This window comes from Nomascus leucogenys, chromosome 2 (assembly GCF_006542625.1).
Source record: "Nomascus leucogenys isolate Asia chromosome 2, Asia_NLE_v1, whole genome shotgun sequence".
NCBI classification, from domain to species: Eukaryota; Metazoa; Chordata; class Mammalia; order Primates; family Hylobatidae; genus Nomascus; species Nomascus leucogenys.
In genome coordinates this window covers 116131148-116146801 of record NC_044382.1, presented here as the reverse complement: position 1 = coordinate 116146801, position 15654 = coordinate 116131148, and the positions used below count along the sequence as shown (strand labels likewise).

The window sequence follows — 15654 nt, the reverse complement described above, 5'->3', positions numbered from 1 at the left end:
GGCAGATTACAGGACAGCGCCAAAGCTAATGCCAGAAAATAAACAGAGGAAGGATATTGTGTTTACCAGGCAAAGGTGTATAACACCTAAATTAACAAAGAAAACGGGTTGTTATATATTATTTTACTGTTACTAAAACTAAATATTTCATTTTGCTATCCACATATTATTCTAATCTACAACATAATGTAAAGATTAGAGCATATTAAAAATTTACAAGAATTGTTTCATGTACCTCAATTTCAGTGAAATGCATTTAAGCAAAATGCAAATTTAAGGAATTCACAAATTAAGTTAAAAATTCACTTCTGTAAGCAGCAGTTCATTTCCTAGGGTCCTGCTGTGCTAAGACTTGTTTTAGGGGAGTGTAGAGGGTATGTGTTTTGTGTGTAAGAAGTAGGGGGAAAGTATAAGGCCTGATTCTCATTCTCAAGAAACATTTAACAACCTACTTAGAGAAAAAGCAAGGTTCATATAAAACAAACAGCAGAGAAGCAAATAATAAAAAAGAAACATGGAATAAAGAAATAATAAGAAACATGCAATAAAGTACCCAAATGGGTGGTGTATTAAAGGAAAAAGTAAAAGCAGAGCTCCCTTTCCACATCAAAGTGCGTGCACAACACCAACATAGAAAACAGACAAATGCGATCTTTCATTACTGTAATTTTGTCATACAAGTTCAAATGTATATAACATTTACTCAAGAAATTATTCAAGAAATGAGGCCGTTTAAGTAGCAAAGGGACTGGTCTGTGGGAAGGACTCAATAAATGTTAATTACTGTTGTTGGTATTACTTATATATTATGTGCTTTGGATAGCCATGGCAATGTGTTGTTAGCCTCAGCTTTCGGTGTGTTTCTGTATTTTGTTCAGACTGCATATTGTCGAGAAGAATTTTGATTCACACAGATAAATGGTTGTCCATTGTGAGGTTTTGTTTCGTTTTAACAGCTTGCTCTGCGAACATCACATTGTGATAGTCTTCAGTTAAATAAGAGGGCAATAAGAGTTTCTTTTAAGCAGCACCCCCATACACACCCAACAGAGGAAACAACAACAACAACAAAAACTTAGTGGCGCAAGTTAAATAATTGGTTATTTTAGTATAGAAAGAGGGATGATAGTGACTATGTGTTTTGTATTCATGTTTAACCTATAAAATACAACCAGGCATTTGAAAACTCCTTAAAATATCCTCAAGTAAAACTAACTTTCCAAGGTATGTGCTCTGAGAAACCCCGGTAAGTCTTGTGAGATAGAGGGTCAACAAACCACCTAGTCCATTGGCCAAATCTGGCCAACACTTGTTTTTGTATGGCCCACATGCTGAAACTGACTTTTATATTTTCAAAGGTTGAAATAAATTTTTAAAAAAGATAACTTATCATGATGTGAAAATTATATGGTATTCTAGTTAATTACCTATAAATTAAATTTTATTGGAACACACCCATGTTCATTCACTTACATATTGTTTACGAATGCTTTTCTGCTACAGTGGCTGAGCACAGTAGTTGTGATAGAGACCATATAGCCTGCAAAGCCTAAGTTATTTACTATCAAGCCCTTTACAGAAAAAATTTGCCAACCTCTTCCATAAGAAATATTATGGTGGAAGAAGAGGGGGGACCATTAAATGCTGAAGCCAGGGAAGGCATCATGAAAGAGTGGTCTTAATTCAGGCTATTTGGGTAGGCTAAGGAAGGTCCACACAATGAAGGGAAGTACAAGGGAGAAAATGTAGAAGACTGAGGGTGAATGGCTCTCATGTGGTATGCCATAATCAAATTCATACATGTAAAGCATTTTTAAGATGTCTATAATTTGTCAAAACAGGAGATTTTATCTACTCAGATTAGTGATGATACATGTTACTAATAATTTCTTTATGTTATGATTAAGCTTATTAAAACATTCTACTTTGGCTGGGCATGGTGGCTCACACCTGTAATCCCAGCACTTCGGGAGGCCAAGGTGGGTAGATTGCTTGAGCTCGGGAGTTCAAGACCAGCCTTGGCCAACATGGCTAAACCCCATCTCTACAAAAAGTGCAAAAATTAGCTGGGTATAGTGGCACACACCTGCAGTCCCAGCTCCTTGGGAGGCTGAGATGGGAAGATCGCTTGAGCCTGGGAGGTCGAGTCTACAGTGAGACGTGTTTGTGCCACTGTACTCCAGCCTGGGTGACAAAGTGAGACCCTGTCTCAATACAAAACAACAACAACAACAAAAGCATTTTACTTATATTTATTTAACTCTTTGTTTGGTCATTCTTTTAACAAATATCTCTTGAGTGCCTATTGTGTATGAGGCAGTTTGTCAGGAACCTCAGTTGTAATGGTGAACAAAACAAAAACTAAACAAGGGGAAAAAAGCTATGGGTCTCAGCCCTTTTAGGAACTTAACAGTCTATGGGGAAGAAGAAGGTTTCTCAAATAATCACAAACAAATACAGAATTTTCCTAGGAAAGCCTGTAATTGACATCAAGGATATGAGCATATAATAAGCAGGTCCAGAATCAGAGGACCGTGAGAATCTTCCCTGAGGAGGTAGAGATTAAGAAGAGATTTAAGGAAGAAGCAGGTGTTATTCTGGGGATGGATATGGGAGAGTGGTGAGCATTTGGGTTAGAAGGAAATATAGGGGCTAAAGGTCCATGGTAGGAGTTAAGAGTGAAAATCAGCTCCTGTGGCCAGTTATAGGAAAAAGGAAGAGATTAGTGTGGATAGAAATTGAGGCAAAAGCCAGGAGATGTCCGGCCTTGTAGCCATATTAAGATTTTTGGTCTTTACCCCAAAAGCAGCAACACTGAAATGTTTTAAACAAGGGGCACAAATTCTAACTGGCCCGCTAGACCAACTAGAAGGCCACTGCAGTCCAAGTGAGAGATAAGAGCATTTTGTTTTATGATAGTACCAATAGGGATAGGGAAGAGTAGATAAATTCAGAATACATTTTGGAGGCTGTGCCAACAGAACTTGATGGATTTGAATATGGGGAGACAGTGAAGGAAAGAGGGATTTTACGTTAAACTATTTGGTTTTGGTTTTTCTTTACCGGATAAATAGGAGCACCATTCTCTGAGATAGGCAATTTGGGAGGAGGCCTGTCAAAAGTTCACTCTTTGGCAGGTGGAATTTGAGGTGCCTTTGAGGCATCCATTTGAAATGTTATGTGAGTTACCTGTGTATAAGTGGACTATGCATATCTGTGTATTAGTAATCTGTTGATAAGTGCTGCTTTAGAGCCGTGAGTATGGCTGAGAACACCAGAGATTGCTAAGAGAGTGAGAAGGGAGAGAGGCCTTGGACCAAGATATACAGGTATCTTTTTTTTTTTTTTTTTTGAGATGGAGTCTTGCTCTGTCACCCAGGCTGGAGTGCAGTGGCACAATATCTGCTCACTGCAACCTCCACCTCCCAAGTTCAAGTGATTCTCCTGCCTTAGCCTCCCGAGTAGCTGGGACTACAGGCGCATGCCACCATGCCCAGCTAATTTTTTGCATTTTTAGTAGAGACGGGGTTTTACTGTGTTAGCCAGGATGGTCTCCATCTCGTGACCTCATGATCCCCCCTGACTTGGCCTCCCAGAGTGCTGGGATTACAGGCATGAGCCTGGAAAGTATACAGAGGAAAAGCAGAAAAATGGGAATAAAACTAGAAAAGTGTAGTGTGGTAGAAGTCAAAGGTAGAGAAGTGTCAAGGGAACAATAATGCTTTAGAAAAGTCAACAAAAAGAGATTGATGAATGTCCATGGATGTTGTGAATTGAATGTCTTTGGTGACCAGAGCAAGAAATGTTTTGATGAGGCAGTGAGACTAGAATCCCTAAATTATTATCAAAGTTATTTATACCTTTAAATATATTAGTTGTAAAGAAAACCTACAATCCCAGGTGTGATCTTTTTATTGTTCAATTGATCTCCAGGTTTATAATGGCAGTTAATTAAAAATGGATTCACTTAAAAGAAATTTGCTTCACAGCAAATTTTGATTGAAAACATCTGTTTCCCATCACCTAAATATTTAAATCTTACCCAGATTATATATCAAATCCCCTTTAATAAAAACGGGCAATAATAAGAAAAAGGTTCGTGTTCCAACATTTACAATTTTTGTTTTTTAAAAAAAGTAAAACTGGTGACTCATGAGAAATACATTGCTCAAAGGTCTTTTCAATTTTAAGTAGGTTTCCATCAAACTTAATTGTATTACTTCAATTTATTAAATAATGCCTTTCTGCCTCACCAACATTTGTTCTGTATGTGGCTAGAGTGTTATCAAAGGAAGGTTGAAAAGGGGAGAGATGGGGCATTTTGTTTGTTTACATGTGGTTTCTCATATGTATTTAATTGCTTTTTTTTCCTGCTTTATGATTTTTTAATGTGAAGGTGTGTTATAATGTGGAAAAGGACAGAGATGTTTTGTTACTGTTGGATTCTTTGGAAGCAGACAGAGATCAAGATTGGGGTATAAGATGTTTACTAGGCATCAACCTCCATAAAAGAAAGTATGAAAGAAGGAGGATTGAACAGAGGTAAAATTCGAACTTTGATGCGGTCACAAAGATGTGTTGGCCAACCCAACAGGAGCCCTCAAGCATGTATTCCCTGTTGCAGTGTCTTGCTTTGGTTTGACATGGATGGACGTTTATGCCCCACCTCACTCAGTGACTGTTGCAGGCTGCTGCTTGGAATAGGCTGGCTGTTGCCCCACCCTGTAGTTGGCTGCAAGTCCTTACTTGAAGAGGGATCTGATCAGTGCATCTGTGTCTACCATAGTATATTGTAATCTTCCAAGTAATTGAGTTGAATACATTTAAATTGGTTTGGATCTTTTATGTTACAAATAACAATAGCAACAACTCGCACTTACCAAGTCAAGGCCTTGATAGGCTCATATAAACAGAGGCCCAGAGGGTGGGTAAGTTTCAGAATTTCCTTAATCCATCAGCTCCAGCTCCGTTCACCAGAGTGTTCTGGACCTTGTCCTATTCAGTGCATGGACAGTGTATGGAAATTGTATGTCCTATTCAGTTTGCTCTTGCTGCAGGCCGGCCTCTCTTGTGGCAGCAAGGTGACTGAGGCCCCACATCTGCATACCAGCCAGTTCAGGAAAGGAAAGACCATCTGGTGGTGTGCCATGGTAGTGGCAAAAGGGTGTGAAACCTTTCCTCACACATTATAACAGTCACAGCTGGCCGGGCATGGTAGCTTACACCTGTAATCCCAGCACTTTGGGAGGCCGAGGCGGGTGGATCACTTGAGGTCAGGGGCTCGAGACCAGCATGGCAAACATGGTGAAACCCCTACTCTACTAAAAATACAAAAATTAGCCGGGTGTGGTGGCACATGCGCCTGTAATCACAGCTTCTTGGAAGGCTAAGGCAGGAGAATCACTTGAACCCAGGAAGCGGAGGTCTCAGTGAGCAGAGATCGTGCCACTGCACTCCAGCCTGGGCAACAGAGTGAAACTCTATCTCAAAAAACAAAAACAAAGAAAGTCACAGCCAACATTCCTATAAAAAAAAGTCAGGTTAACGAGAAAAAACAAATTTGTTTAATCAATGTTTTATGTGACATGGAGCCTTCAGAAATCAAGACCCGTAGACCCAGGGAAAACTGTCTATTGTTATGCTTAGGTTTGATGAAGAATAGACAGCTATGTAGAAATGTGATTGGACAAAAGGCTATGATCTAATGGTAATAGATGAGAGGGTAGGTGGACCCACCAAGGCCTGTCTGTTTATATTTTTCCTGGCCTCTTTGTGTACCATTTTTTCCTTCCAATTATGGGGCAGGACTTTTCTGAAATGAGGATCTTCAAGGGAGAAGGGAGAGTGTGACCTTTCTAGGTTTTTACGGTCTGGGATTGAGGAATTCCAGTTTCTATGATCTTCCATGGTGGAAAGAAATTCTGATTTCTATGAATGAATTTGGTAGGGGCAGAAAAAAGGGGCAGGGGACATGAGAAGGGAAGAAAGTCAGAAAGACCTTGCTTCTAAGGCTCTTCCAATGTTCTTTACTATTATTATTATTACCGAGACAGGGTCTCACTGTGTCATCCAGGCTGGAGTGCAGTGACATAATCTCGGATCGTTGCAGCCATTGCCTCCCAGTCTCAAGTGATCCTCCCATCTCAGCCTCCCAAGTAGCTGGGACTACAGGCGCATGCCACTACGCCCAGCTAATTTTTTTTTATTTTTTGTTGAGACTGGGTTTTGCCGTGTTGCCCAGGCTGGTCTCAAACTCTTGGACTCAAACCATCCACTTGTCTCTGGCTCCCAGTGTGCTAGGATTACAGGCATGAGCCACCACACCCAGCCCCAGTGTTCTGTTGTTCACAGTATTCAGTATGCCAAGGTACCATACACTAAGGTGTCATGTTCTGAGCCCCAACAGCACACAGTGTTCAGGGACAGTCCAGAGATAAGCTCAGCCTGGACCACATGGGGTTCAAATAGTGGCAGAGGTAAAGAAGAATAATTAGCTTAGCCTAGGCTCAGCAATCTATTCTTGGAGCCACCAGTGGAGTCAACTTTTCCTGGAATCCCTTGGTTTCCCAGTAGAAGTCAGGGGCTGTTGCATAGGGAGGGGAGGCCACCAACGAACAATGTGAAATGGATTTTTGGAAAATGCCTCTGGCTGTGTTGTTGTCAGATGATAATCAGTTTACCTTACCTGTGTGGGCAGAACTATAGACCAAGCTACAAACCGAAAACTTAGTTACTAAAAACCAATTATCTTTGTTCTTTGAACTGTTACTTGTGGGTAAAATTAAATTTATAAAGACTAAAGCTGTCATAGAGTTGGACATCCAGTGAAGGGAAGGAGGAACTATGCAAGACTATGTAATCAAAATTTGAAATTGATATGTTTGACTTTCATCTTGTCTTTTTTGCTATGGTTCACCTCTGGGTGAAGACAATGAGGAAAAAAAGTGAAAGAATCAAGGAGCTTAGATAATTCAAAAATGTAAACCCAAATTAAATCACTGAAAGCTTTCTTTTGGGTCGAGTTGCAACTCCAAAGAGAAAAGAAAAACGAATAAAACTGGCATATAGGAATTGTAAGTGTTAAAATATTTATCTACTTTAAGAAGTTTCTAGTCCCATCTGGGACACCTATTGTATTGATGGGAAGTAGACCCTATAAAAATTTCATTTTCTTGGAGATTTTATTAGGTTTTTTACAAAACATCAGCTTTTGATTTCTCTGCCTTTACTAAGTGGTTGAGATTGCATACTGACACTTATTAATTATACCAGATTTCTAGTTTTAATTAGAGAATCTCTTCTGAGACTAAACCTTTTTACCATTAGACTGTTTGAAACCTATGAGATAAAAAGGGAGAGTTCTTTCAGAAAATTATTTACATGAATTTAATTAATGATTATAATCTCCATGGTCATTTTTGCAAAAGAGCATTTAATCCCTTAACCAGTTTTCATGATTTGCATTTTGGAAAAACATGTTGGCCCTGCAGGCTTATTATCTCTGAGTGGTGTTTTTTTCCAGATGAAACTTATTTTGGGTGAGTTTTATTTTGCTACTGCTCCAAGCCCTGTTTCATACCTTAACACCTGTTTCTCACGCAGAGCAAACTGATTGGTAGAAAAGTAAAGTTTGCTTCCTTTTGCCAAGACAGAACATAGCCCTTGGCAAGGTTACCTTTGAAAACAGTTTTTCATGCAGAGACCGTATACAAGTAGCATTGCTGTTGCCAAGATCCTCTGACTAATGAAGGGTCGGAGAGATGCTGTATACTTTTTCATTGCTTGCGGCACGTATATGTAGCATTTCTTCTGAGAAAAGGCACTCTAGCGTTTCAAACACAAGCTAGAAGTTTAACCTTCCAAGAGGAAGGTCAATGTTAGTTTTTACTGATAACACAGAAGAAAGCCACTTTATAAGAATATGAAAGATAAATTCTTTTCTAAGTAAAAACGATTAAACACACTGAGCTTTCCAGCTTTCTTATGAAAATCAGTCTGAAACTATTTTACATTTTCAGAGTGTCTTTTGTTTTGCCTCCTGCCTTAGGTGTCAGTCAGATCCTTCATATTGATGATGCTGAGCACCGGTCTCCAAGCTGTGGAGACATAGTAAGGATTCCAGGCCCAGGTCCCTGTATACAGCTGTCTGCTCTGTTTTGTTGCTGTTACGCCATATGTTTTTTTGGTCGTATTTAATCATATTTTATGAGAACATTTACATTTCCAGTATGCTTTAAGCCACCTATAGTTTAATGGTTTCATAAACTCTGAGACTGCCAGGCATGGTGGCTCATGCCTGTAATCTCAGCACTTTGGGAGGCCAAGGCAGGTGGATTGTTTAAGGCCAGAAGTTCAAGACTAACCTGAGCAACATGGTAAAACCCTGTCTCTACCAAAAAAAAAAAAAAAAAAAAAAAAAGCCACAAAAAATATGGTGGAATGCACCTGCGAGTCCCAGCTAATCAGGAGGCTGAGGTACGAGAATGGCTTGAGCCCGGGTGGCGGAGGTTGTACTGAACTGAGATCACACTGCTACACTCCAGCCTGGGTGACAAAGCAAGACCTTGTCTCAAAACAAACAAACTCTGGGATGGATGCTTTGTTTCACAAGTTGGAAAACCCTAGAGAGCAGTGTTTTGTTAGTTTACATGGAGCTAAGGAAGGAATGGAAAATATTTTATTCCTATGTGCATCATAAAAGAAGCTGCTGTCTTAATATATCTGTGTGTGTGTGTGTGTGTTCTGAGGTGAGGGTGAGGGAGAAGCCATGGAGATGAATTGTTTCTTGCTCTATTTTCCTTGTATTAGGTAGATATTTTTCACATTAAATATTTTTACTATTTTACACCTTCTTAAATATTGATTATTTGGGGATTATAATTTTTCAGTTTTCTTATATCTTCCCCTCTTCAGTCATGGACAATGGCAAAATAATGCATTAATTCTATAACATTTCAGCAATACTGCTACACAACGTTGCCTTCTTAAACAAATGTAAATAGCTGATTGAAAAGTACATTTCTTTAAATTACAAATTTTATTATCCAACTCCTACTGAAAGGCTCCACTTACCTCCAGTTATTGGAAGAATTCAACTGTTTTCACTTTAGTTCTACAATCTTTTTATATCTCTTTTGGCCAAACATATGATCACAGCAAAGTTCAGTCTGTTCAAAGATGAGGAAATAAATTCTACAAAAGGGACTGGAAACAAAACAATAATGTTATAATTTTTTGATTATTACTATTATTATTATTTTGATGCTTTAAAAAAGGGATTTGTAGATGATCACTCTGGACTATCATTGGGGTTCATGTTCTACCACACTTTGCAGTTATAAAGGAATATTTCCAGGACTGGAAAGAAGAAAAGTTGAAAAAACAAAAGAGCTTGCTACTTTGTAAAATGTTGTCTACTGGGAAATAGAGGCAGCATGTCAGGTGGCTGCTTACACCTGTATGTCACCAGAAATTTTTAGAATAACCATGACAATAACAAACATATTGAGCACTTGATGTGTGTCAGCTGTTATTCTAAGCACTTGTTGATAATATTGACTCATTTAATTTTTATAACAATGCTATGAGGTGTATCACCATGCTAGAGAGAAGAAATCAGAGACCCACTGTCATATTGCTAGGAAGTGATCTAGCTGATATTTAAACCCAGGAGATCTGAGCCCACTGTCCTTGGTTCAACTGCTGCTGTTTCCACATTACAGCATTAGCATTTTTTTTTTTTACCAGAGGAGATTTAATAAATCCTCTGTAATAATCCTCCTTATTTTTCATGTATCCTCGTATGTAAATATATAACTGGCTCAGAGACACTGAGTAACTTTCCAAAGGTCAGATTGTCAGGATAGAGGTAGGATTATAGTTGAGCCTGTGCACTTCTTGGTTCCATGTTTTCTCAACTACTAGGCTTCTGCCCTCCTAACAATATTGGAGGCCTTATCTATGCTCTATGAAGAGTTGAGAGTTAGGCTTAACTCTTTCCTTCTTGATGAACTTGCAGCCCAGAGTAATGGGCTTAGGTGATGTTCAGCAAAGTCAGCAGACTAGAAATTTACTCGGAGAGAGTAGAAGCGGGAGGGAAGCTGGATGAGAGCAGGTGGAGTGGGGCTGGAGGAATGACTTGGATATTTATTTGTGAAGCAAAGCTTGAATAATATTTGAACATGGGGTTGTAAGGAGGTGCTGTTACTGGCTCTTATTTTTTTTTTATTTTGTTTTTTTTTTTGAGACGTTGTCTCACTCTGTCGCCCAGGCTGGAATGCAGTGGCGCGATCTCGGCCCACTGCAAGCTCCGCCTCCCGGGTTCACGCCATTCTCCTGCCTCAGCCTCAGGCCTCAGTAGCTGGGACTACAGGCGCCCTCCACCACGCCCCGCTACTTTTTTTTGTATTTTTAGTAGAGACGGGGTTTCACCGTGTTAGCCAAGATGGTCTCGATTTCCTGACCTCGTGATCCGCCCTCCTCCGCCTTCCAAAGTGCTGGGATTACAGGCTTGAGCCACCGCGCCCGGCCTACTGGCTCTTATCTTAGAAGAAGCAGTCTTAATGGTAAGGAACCCTAACTTCTCAAAATATAAATGCTGTGTTCACATTGTAAAATGAAAAATAAAATTCCAGGCTCCCCAACCAACTGAATCTATCCTTCCTCTCCGCCAAGGAGATTCCAAAGTAAACCTGAAAATCTAATTCAGGCTGTGATGGGAAGGAGGAGCCGGACGTGCCTCATTATACTCTCCTCCTTTTGGAATTCAGGCACAACTGACCAGCATTAACATTAAAAAAGAGATTTTTTTTTTTTTTTTTTTTGAGACGGAATCTCCCTCTGTCACCCAGGCTGGAGTGCAGTGGTGCAATCTGGGCTCACTGCAAGCTCCGCCTTCCGGGTTCACGCCATTCTTCTGCCTCAGCCTCCCAAGTAGCTGGGACTACAGGCGCCAGCCACTACGCCCGGCTAATTTTTTGTATTTTTAGTAGAGACGGGGTTTCACCGCGTTAGCGAGGATGGTCTTGATCTCCTGACCTTGTGATCTGCCCGCCTTGGCCTCCCAAAGTGCTGGGATTACAGGCGTGAGCCACTGCCCCCGGCCTAAAAAAGAAATCTTAAGGCTGATAAAACTGACTCTTTGTTGCAATAAGATACCAAATTCCAAACTGACTCTAGTGTAGCATCACATGACAGATAGCAGGGCTTGGTCAGAATTTTACCCCAAAATATATTTCTTTGACGTATTTTGAAATGCCCTTACAAGGCTGTCTCTTATGAAGAAAATCTGCATTCTGTAGAGAATCCCTTTCCCTTTCCAGGTTTCCTTCTGATCCAGGAGAGATTAACTAAGAGTCTGGCACCTTTTTAGGTCTGATAAGAGACATTTAACATCTATTCTCTCTGAAACCTGTTACTTGGAGGCTTTATCTACATAATAAGAACCTTGGTCCCTAGGACCCCTTATCTTAACTCAGATAATCTTTTCTACTGATTCCACGTCCTTAGATAATAATTTAACTCCTTCAACCAATTGCCAATCAGAAAATATTTGAATCCACCAAGACCTGGAAACCCCCACTTCAAGTTGTCCTGCCTTTTCAGACTGAACCAATGTATGTGTACCTTACAAGTATTGATTGATGTCTGCCTGTAACTTCTGTATACACTCAAGCTGTAACCCAGCCACCTTGGGCACATGTTTTCACGACCTCTTGAGACTGTGCCTTAGACCTTGGTCCCTCGTACTTGGCCCAAAATATATTCCTTCAAATATTTTACAGAGTTTGACTCTTTTTCATCAATAACATGAATTTTGGTATATGACTCTTCTGATTACAGATCTTGCCTCTACTGAGAAAGTGCATGACTTCTGAACAAGATGGGAAATGTAAATGTTGTTGAAACATAAGAATTGTTTCCCTGATGGCAATTTGGTTGAAAACATTAATTTCAGAGGAAAATTCTATTCTTACTGCAGATATAAATAATTAATAGAACAGATTATTATCCTTTGTATTTCTATGTGAAAATTAAGTTTTTAGGTGTAGATAGGCTTTTATTTTAAAAAGCACCAAAAATTTTACTGTAAGGTAAATTTATCTGGTTGTAGTTCTTTGCTAAGATATTTGCTTTAACTCATATTCATGGGTTTCCGTCAGCCATATTCACAGTGTCACAGGGATACACTGAATAAATCTAGTGCCTGCAGACAATAGGTGGTGGTGTTCAATCCTATACAAAAGCGTTGTGTAATACAGAAACACTGTGCTTAATATCTGCCTGCCTCCCTGCCTTAATTCTTAATTGGATCTGTGCTCTAGGGGGCATTAGGTTGAAGTGAACAAAAATGTAGAAACAACATTCCATTTTTGAAGCCAAGTCAGTTAATCACACAGTGCATTTCAAAAGAGTAACTTCTAAGAAATTGTTGTGTAAATTACACCCATTGCAATTCCTGGGTAGTTAACATGAGACAAGCCTGTTTTATGCAACCTGAAATACTTCACAATTGCTACTTCTAAACCCCCTGTGAGATAATCCTTAAAACCTCATTGCTGGCACCCACAAAATAACCATACAATTTTTTTATAACTACATTGGTTATGTTTTCCCAGTGAGCCTATAATTACACATTTAACTTTTTAAGCAGAGGTTAATAATGGGATTTTTTCAGTTTGAAGGTATTTTTATTTTTCTCCAAAACTTTTTCTGGTCCTTGTATAATACAGAGGATTAAAACATATGTAAAGTATGTTTTGTCTTTAACAGTATTGAAACTCTACCCAGTGTCTTTCATCATATCAGACAAACTCAAATACATTATTATTTCTAATTTTATTTTAATCAGTACTCAGGAATTGTATCTTCAGACGTCCTATTTCAGAAATATGTCAAAAATTCTAAAAAAAACCCTCGTGGAGAGAGTTTCAGGATCACTTTGCTCCATTATTACACAATTATTTTTCAGCAACATAGTCTAGATACTCAGTAAAAGTTTCCCACTGGTCTCATTAAGAATCACCTAGCTTTCTAATAAGCATTTATAGGGGGCGTCTTCTTCAACTGAAGGTTGGTTAAAAAAATCAACTCACAAAAGGCAGATTAATAAAAAAAAAAAAGAGGGGTTAGGCCTGGTGACTCATGCCCATAATCCCGCCACTTTGGAAGGCTGAGGCAGGAGGATCCCTTGAGCCCAGGAGTTTGAGACCAGCCTGGACCACATAGTGAGACCCTGTCTCTACAGGGAAAAAAAAAAAATTAGATCGTTCAAGCCTGGAAGATTAAGGCTGTAGTGAGCTGATTGTGCCACTGCACTGCAGCATGAGCAACAGAGTGTGATCCATCTCTAGTAATAAGTAAATGAACAAATAAGAGAAAAGGCATACATTTTATTAATCTGGGCACAGGGAGCATCACACAGTGATTACCTGACCCCCCAGTGGAGTACAGAAGCTTATATACTATTAATATCTTGAGGTTACAGAAAGAATGGAGGCTCAGAGCATAGCCAAAAACAAGTAATGGTGATAAATCAGGTCATAGTGGCAAGGCAGGTTATGGGAGGGAGAAAAGAGGAAGCCTTAGCTAGCAAAGGTAGTCTTTTTATGTAGATGAAACCTCACAGATAGCAGCTCTCAGAGAAAATAGAGAGTAAATGCTTCTTTCAGATCTTTGAGGTGTCAAACTCTCAGTTAATCTTTCCGAGATCCCAGCAGGAGAAGGCCTGCTGGCATCAATGTAGATTCTCTGCAGATGCAAATTTCCCTCACAAAAGACAGCTTTGCAGGGCCACTTCTGTTTGCTGGCTTTCTCACAGTCATCTCAAAATATGTCAAAGAAATATATTTTAGAGTAAAATATTTTGATTTCTTTCAGCTCCCACTTTGAAACTTTAAAAATTTTCACATATGACAACCAAGCTGATAGCTTTGGAGAAATTTCGGTTAGAGGTTGTTAGAGATGGACAAAGGAATGGGAAATCAACTTGAGATAAACAAAAAAGAGCAAATTTAAGTATATCGTCTCATATCTTCTTGAATCAGTCTCTTACTCCTCAGCATAGATTAGTTCAGTTGAACAGCTGTGTCCCAGTCCAGGTGGTGGCATTGCAGATGGGCGAGGCCTGTATATATGATATAGGCAAACAGATTTTTAACAAGAGGCATTTCTGTAGAAACATAAGAAAAACAAAGGTTAATGTCTGGAGTAGTCTATAGACTAGTTTTTTTAGCAGCTCTGAAGTATGTTCAGACTGCAGTGGCAATCTGACAGATTTTTCTGGATTGCAGTTTGAATCAGGTGTTTAAGTGAACTTTCTGAGTAGCCTATACAGCAACAGACATGAAGGCTGTTTATATGTAAGTTGCTGTGCGTTCTCCTGAAGTTCATTTAAGTTGTTTAGCTTCCATTTTCAGGGCTTTAAGAAAAGCACAGTTTTAATTTCTTAGTGATTCTAAGTTAGAAGAAATTGAAGAAAAATTTGAAAATGCTAATTTGGAGACTTGTACCCAGGAAACAATTCAGGATTTAGTCCAAATTGTAGACAAATAATAAAAACTCAAAAACAACGGACAATCCAAAAATGGATATACTATCATTTTCATTTTTTTTCTTTCTTTTTTTTTTTTTTTTTTTTTTTTTTTTTGAGTTAGGATCTTGCCTTGTTAACCAGGCTGGAGTGCAGTAGTATGAACATGGCTCACTGCATCCTCAACCTCCTGGGCTCAAGGAATCCTCCTACCTCAGCCTCATATGTAGCTGGGAGCATAGGCACATGCTACCACATCTGGTTAATTTTTTGATTTTTTGTAGAGATGGGGTTTCATTTGTTACCTAGGCTGGTCTAAAACTCCTGGGCTCAAGTGATCCTCCTGCCTCGGCCTCCCAGTGTACTGGGATTACAGGCATGAGCTATCATGCCCAGCCTATAATTTTCTTTTGAAACACAATTTTTTCCCTCCAGCCCCCCATTTCTACCAGAGAAAATCATAGTAGGATTAACTTATTTGCAAAATAAATTTTAGTCTTATTATACTTGGCCTATTTGCATCAAGAACATTGATTAATCATGTGAGCTCTTTTAAATTGGCTTTACTGAAACATTTCCATAAGGAAAATGCATAAGGAATCTCAGATTAGACTTTTGATATCAATGAGGCTAGGAAGTCAAGCCAAGTATTTACCATCAGACTTTGCTTGCAGTACCTGTATGAATTGGGTGAATTCCTCTTTTTTTCAGGTCGCAAAATAACTTGAGGTTCCTGGACCTGTCAGAAAGTGATATTCTGTACTTACCTTAGGTCTGGAACCTTGTAAAAGAACCATATAGACAAGGCATCAGACCAGTCTTTCCAAGGCGTTTCTTATTGGCTCTATAAAGTCAACCTCAGTTCCTTGAAGTAGTTCATTTATATTTGACTATGTGCCATTCCAGTCAAAGCCTGAGTAAAATAAGAAGTCTGGCTAGCAAAAATAGCTTTGTTATGTAGATGAAGCCTCCCTCAGAGGGAATAGGTGGTACATGTTTCTTTTCAGACTTTGAAAGGTGTCAGACTCTCAGTCTCTCTGGAATCTGGGGAAAGGTGTAGAAAGGGGAGGGGATATTGCCATATGAAGGTATATTGCTCTATGGCTGCAAATTTTTCCTACTTA

At 39.2% G+C, this 15654-nt stretch overlaps 1 protein-coding gene across 1 annotated transcript in view; it reads left to right on the top strand.

Moving 5' to 3' along the window:
- Positions 1-15654, top strand: part of FBXL17 (F-box and leucine rich repeat protein 17) — a 536163-nt gene that overhangs the window by 300130 nt on the left and 220379 nt on the right. The gene's annotated exons all lie outside the window — the stretch shown is intronic.